We start from the raw sequence: 6,712 nt of genomic DNA, 5'->3' as shown, positions 1-6,712 counted from the left end.
GTATTTGTTCATTTCTCAATCCAGCAGTTAAGTCTTCAAGACAGATCCGTATTTCAGAGTATAACTTCAGTGGTTTTCAACTGCTAGGAGCTTATTTATCTGGAATGTCAAAGCTACAATTTTTCTTACTCCTTTCCTTTCAGGGATCAGCTTCCCCAAAGGTTAACCGGGAGAGCTGACAAATGCCTCCACTGAGTGGATGAGTTTAACAGTGAGATCTATACAACATATAAATATTCAACAGGACATCAGAAGTTCTTAACTATGTTTCTCACCATATATAGCAGTTCACATTATTCAAGTAAGAGAATGCTATAGGATCAGAATTTCTGTGATGTATCACGTGGAAGGGTGGGGTGGGTTCAGGCTTCTCTTTAGTCCTTATGTAGTTGGGGAGATAACTCCTGAATCTTAGCTCTTTATGTTAACCTCAAGATGTGGTTCCAGCCAATCAGAAAATATATTCTGACCATATGCATTGGGTGAGGCATTAGTTGACACTTATTCAGAGAACAAAAGAGGATTTGTATAACCCCTCTGTATACTTCTGTGACCCATCTAAACAGTATACTGTGTGTACTTGTGTGATTCCATCTTTAGATGGAAATTGGCCTTCTCTCTAAATATTAGACTAATACATGTCCTAATACCATAGGAAAATAGATTGTGAATGATTATGCCAAAGCAATCTATGGTCCTTTCAGGAATATGATTAAATGCTTAGACTTTCTTCTTTTCTTCTTGCCCCTCATATTTATATTTCCAAAATATTTAACCTGAAAGTAATGGAAAATTAGTGGATTTTTAGCCTCCATAACTCCTTTCATTCATTAGCCCTCAATTCTTGACCTTTTAATTTCCAAAGGTTCTTCTGAGATTGATAAGGTCCGCTCCTCTCATTACTCTGCCTAGGAAACTTAAGAACAAACAATATAGCCTCCTTATGTAATACTTGATGCACAAAGTAATTTTCTGCCAGCCAGCCTTGAAAACCCTGATCAGTCCACTCCCCAAAGGAAAGAAAACATTGTAGTCAATTATCAATTATTTATATACATAAAATATATATTAATAAATATTAAAACATTTATATAATATATATTAAAACATTTACTTGCTTCACATGGATGTATATGGATATATATTAAATTGATTTATATAAATGATAGAACATTTCCTTCAACATTTCCTATAACTTGTGTTCTACCCTCATTATGTTGTGCCTTTTATTCCCACATGACTTACTCATTCCATAACTGGAAGCCTGTATCTCCCACTCCTCTTCACCCATTTTGCCCAACCCCCACCCCCTTTCCCTCTGGCAACTATCAGTCTATTCTCTGTATTTATAGGTCTGATTCTGCTTTTGTTTTATTATTCATTTGTTTTCTTTTTTTTAAGATTCCACTTATGAGTGAAATCATATGATATTAGTCTTTCTCAGTCTGACTAATTTCACTTAGCATAATACCCTCTAAGTCCATCCATGTTTGTCTCAAATGGCATGAATCTCATCCTTTTAATGGCTATGTAATATTCCATTATATACACACACACACACACACACACACATACATATACATATATATACACATACATACATATATATACACACATATATACACAATATGTATATCACATCTTCCTTATCTATTTGTTTATTGACGGACACTTAGGTTGCTTCCATACCTTGGATATTGTAAATAATGCTGCAATAAGCATAGGGATGCATATATCTTTTTAAATTAGTGTTTTCATCTTCTTTGGGCAAATACCCAATAGTGGAATTATTGGATCATACGGTAATTCTATTTTTAATTTTTTGAGGAATCTCCATACTGTTTTCTACAGTGCTTGCGGAACCAATTTACACTCTCAATAACCAGAGAAGACCCCCAATAGCCAAAGCAAACTTGAGAAAGGAGAACAAAGCTGGAGGTATCATAATTCCAGATTTTAAGATATACTATAAAGCTGTAGTGATCAAAATGCTATGGTACTGGCACAAAAGCAGACACATAGATCAATGCAAGAGAACAGAGAGCCCGCAAATAAAGTCATGATTATATGGTCAATTAATCTATGATAAAGGAGACAAGAATATACAATGGGGAAAAGACAGTCTCCTCAATAAATGGTGCTGGGAAAACTGGACAGCTACATGCAAAAAAATGAAATTGGACCACCTTTTAACACCATCCACAAAAATGAAATCAAAGTGGATTATAGACCTAAATGTAGGACCTGAAAGCATAAAAATCCTAGAAGAGAGAACAGGCTGTAATTTTCTCTGATTCTGCGATCTTTCAATGTGATTACATATGAGTGCACTTCATTCTTTTATATATTGCATGGCATTCTGTATTTGGGTGTATCAGTTTGTTTCACAATTCTAGAAATAATGGATATTGTTCCTGCTATTTCATTATTAAAATGATCATGTCATGAATCTCCCTGTATAAGCCTCCCTGTGCACACATTTAAATACTTTTCAGGGTAAATGTGTGTAGCTCACATGTGCACAGACACATACACATATAAAGACACAGTTCTTCAATCCATCAAAAATTTATTTTTGTGAATGGATTATCAGTTATCTCAACAGCATTACTGAGCTGTTCATCCCTTCCACAGGGAGTTGAAACTCTATTGTTTTTCTAACAAAATCATATATGTAACTAAATATATGTGCACCCATCTGGACCCTCTAGTCTGTTCCATGTTTCTATTTATCTAATTTTAAGCCACAATTACATTATCTTCATTATAATACTTCATAATATCCTATTTTGAAAATCATCTTTGCAATTTTTGCACATACACTCTTCTATGACAAATGTGGGAATTTTGATTGGGAATGCATTGTATTTGAAGATACCTTTGAGAACTTTTATCTTTATAATATTGAGTCCTTACATTTGTAACTCTTGTTTCCATTTATCCAAACATTCTCTCACTTCCTTCAGTATACTTTTATAGTCTTCTCTATAAAGTTCTGGTATATTTTAGTTGATTCTTGAGTACTTTATAGTTGTGTGGCCCCTGTGAGTGGGAGTTCTTTTTTTAAGAAATTGCATTTTCTAATGGTTATTGCTGGTGGGTAGAAAGACCAACGCTGCCTGTGTGCTGCAGCACTCACCACAACAGCCAAGATGGAGGAGAGTCTCACACCTCCACGACACGATCTCTATAATGATTAGACGGACAACATATTTTAACACGAATGTCAACAGCTGGGATATAAGAAATAATCCTTAAGGTTAGTTTCTTTAACTCATCCCTTTGTCTTAAGATTGTAATAATAAGACAGAAGGGAACAAAGAATAGTGCCTAGGAACATGCTGTGTGCAATTAAACACATCTTCTGACACAGAATTGCCATATGTGACTAGGCACAGCACTCTGCTCACATCTCCAGACATTCGTTTGAAACAGCTTTACTTTGCGGGCGGGGATGGAGGGAGAATAGTTTTACATTGAAACTCCCATGTACAGTGGCATCATCCAATATCCAAATTCTTGATTCTTTTACCCGAAGATTATGCTTTTGCAGAGGCCCCTTCTTTTAAGGTACTTGTTAAGGTAAAGGCTATTTCATAAACATTTATTCTAACTCTCACTTTAAAGACTGAATTGCAAAGGAGTAGACGGAATTTTAAAATAATTTATTGGATGATTGCAACATTTTGAACTTTAACATACATATCAAAACAATGGGATTTATGATTATGACTGACAACTCAAGTTGCTCTTATAAATGCATCTATTTAGAAGCCAATTATATCTCTCTAGCTTTTGAAGAACCAACTTCAAAGTCATCTCGGGGGTCTGAGCATACCCAGGTTGCCAAGATGCAGTAAATGTTTTGATCTTGGTTTCCCTGTTTTCCTCTTTCTCATCCACCTGCTGAGCTCAAGGCTATATATATACATACATGGCACTAACCTGCACCTGGCAGGCAACTTACCCTGTAATTATAGCAAATTATCTAAAAGTAAATAAGAGCCTGGGGTATTTGAATTTTAAAAAATGTAGCTCCATAAAGTGATGCTGCCATCACACCTTCTTGGATTTGGCACTGGATGTCACTGACCCCCATTTCTTGAAAATCTCAAAAGTATGTCTTTCAGTTGACCAAAAAGACAACAAAACATTTTTAGTTGTTTTCATACTTTCCAGTGGTATGGCTATGCCTTATCTGATTATAGTGATATTCAATCTGTTGGCTTTCACTTTCAAAATGTACAAAAAATAATAATATTATGTGATCCCATCAGGCTTTCTGCAGGTTTAATAATTTTGATTGTGCTAAGCTACTTATATAAATCATATTTCAAAAGCATAAATTGCAATCTCTCAATGTAAAAGAGATGAACCTGGTATTAAAACCCCAAATGGCCCTGAAATGAGGCTCTTTAAATAGAAAATCCACCAGCTAATATAGGTCAAGAAACCAGTTTGCTCAAGCAATGAAACATTTATAGCATCTCTCCCCTGTACAAATTCTTGCATGTTGGAAAAGGTGATGATTCTGGCTGAAGGCTTTCCCACATTCATTACCTTTATAAGGTTTCTCTCCAGTATGAATTTGAATTACATCATGGGAAAGCTAGTTTCATGACTCCTTCGGAATAGTTGTGGTTTTGAATATGATAAGTCAATTAATCTGTAGCTTAAAGCATAATGGTCAAGAAATCATATGTGCAAGTTCTTTGTGAACATTAAAGTGTTATGCAAGCATCAGATATGATCATCCATGACCATCAGACTGAGCTTGTTCAAGGGAAGAACCATGTCTTATTATTTTTTTGGTACCAGCTTTAATTCCTGGCACAAAATAGAAATCATAAATGTTTTTGGCTGAACAAATAGACATTGAAAGTAGTAAGGTGATAGCTAAAGCTAAAAGAATGTTTAGGAATAACAGTTACAACAAAGGAAGTATTTGTGTCCTACAATCTCGGTCATTAAAACTGAGGTTTCGTGGATGAAGGGAATCAGTCAGATAGAGCCTGACCCAGGAGGCCCTACAAAGCTGGAAGAGAATCAGATGAGACCAAAGTATTAGACCACAGACGGAGATCCTAGAGAGACCCAAGAGAAGATTGTGGGCTTCCATCAGGCAATCTGAGTTTTGGGGAAGTTCTCCTATCTCTGAAATGAGTAGGAGGGAAAAACTAAATCTCAGCCACAAAGGAAGTCATTAGTGACCAGCAAACCAACACACGGACCCAAGCACAGAGGCACAAGATAGGAAGTCAGTTGTTGGAATCCCCACACAACAGGGCTGATTTAATATGAACCTGTTACATGAATGAGAGGATGGGAGTTTATTATGACTGTGTCCTAGACCTAGAAGAGTCAGCAATAACAGCAACCAAGAAGTATTCGTTCACAATGAGAAAGCCATGAGAACGTTGGCTGGAACCTTGGGCTATATCAAGGGTCCACGCAGGGAGAGCTGGGACAATGTGTTTGGTCCTTAGTTTTCTAATCTATGGATCTTATCTGAATGATCAGAGTCATCCAGAAAATGGAAAACAGAGAGTGTGAATCTCCCACTCTTGTATTACTAAGTATTAAGGACCATTAAGGACCAGTATACTGGACCTTGACCTCTTCTTCATGTATTACTTAAAATGCCTTATTTTTCTAGAATTCCAACTCTCTCAGCACTCACATTCAAATGCCACACCTTCTCCTAACACCACACACAAGGCGGTGATAGTTTTGTCTTGATTTTTTTTTTTAATTGAAATGAACACTTGGCCTCTTGAGATGAATGAATTTATTCACTACCATGCAGGGACTATTTTAAAAATGACTTTCCCATGTCATCTGATTTATGACACATAAAAAATAAAGCAGTTCTCTAAGCCCATTGGATAGGGATTACGTATGGTAAATGTAGCAATTGCCCCTCTTTGGCTGTTCTGTCTACACATCCAGTAGAAGAGCAGCTGCACCATTTGCCATCTGGCATTATACAAGAAGGGGCTTTGTCTGGGAACAACAACACAGAATAGACATTTTCCACTTAGGAAACGAATTTCTCACATTGGCTTTGAGGCACGTGTGGATAAATGATTTTGGATTGCCTCAGGATTTCCCTGCTGATGGGACACCATTGCGTGTTGACAACATTTGGTATCCCTGATAGCATCCCTCAGTGCCCATGCATTCATGATCCGTGGCAGTCATGGAGCCCGAGGGTGCCTGCCAAATGAACGTGCGACAGGTCACACTTGCAATCCCCGTGCGCAGTTCACCTCTGCAGAGCTTTGCTTTCCTGGAATGCTTCCATTCTTGGCTATTATCAGAATTTAATTACTAGCAGGCACTGCATCCTAAAAGTTACAACCAGAAGCTAATTTTAAGAATTTGAGAAGCCCCAGCATTATTCAGGAAGGCCCATTTACCCAAAGTCCCTAAAATAGCTGCAAGGATCTCACGTGAGTACTCACAGTAAGAGAAAAGAGTGCATGGTGGCCACGTTAGGAGTGGGGTGGGGAAGCCCGCCTCTGGTTCTTGGAAAATAAAACAACACAGCAGGCCCCTTTGTGAACAGCAGCATGGAGTAAACCGAGGACTCCTTCTCTGCCTTTAGAAAATGTTTAGTGCTGCCATTATAGAACTCTTTTCAGGCTTCCCGTTATGAATTCTGGTGAGAGAAATGAAAGCATCATTTCCTGACACGTTAGGAGGTGCCCAA

Source organism: Phoca vitulina, unplaced genomic scaffold, assembly GCF_004348235.1.
Source record: "Phoca vitulina isolate PV1807 unplaced genomic scaffold, GSC_HSeal_1.0 scaffold23, whole genome shotgun sequence".
Lineage (NCBI taxonomy): Eukaryota > Metazoa > Chordata > Mammalia > Carnivora > Phocidae > Phoca > Phoca vitulina.
The sequence above is the reverse complement of the archived record's forward strand: the minus strand, read 5'-3'. Positions refer to the sequence as shown.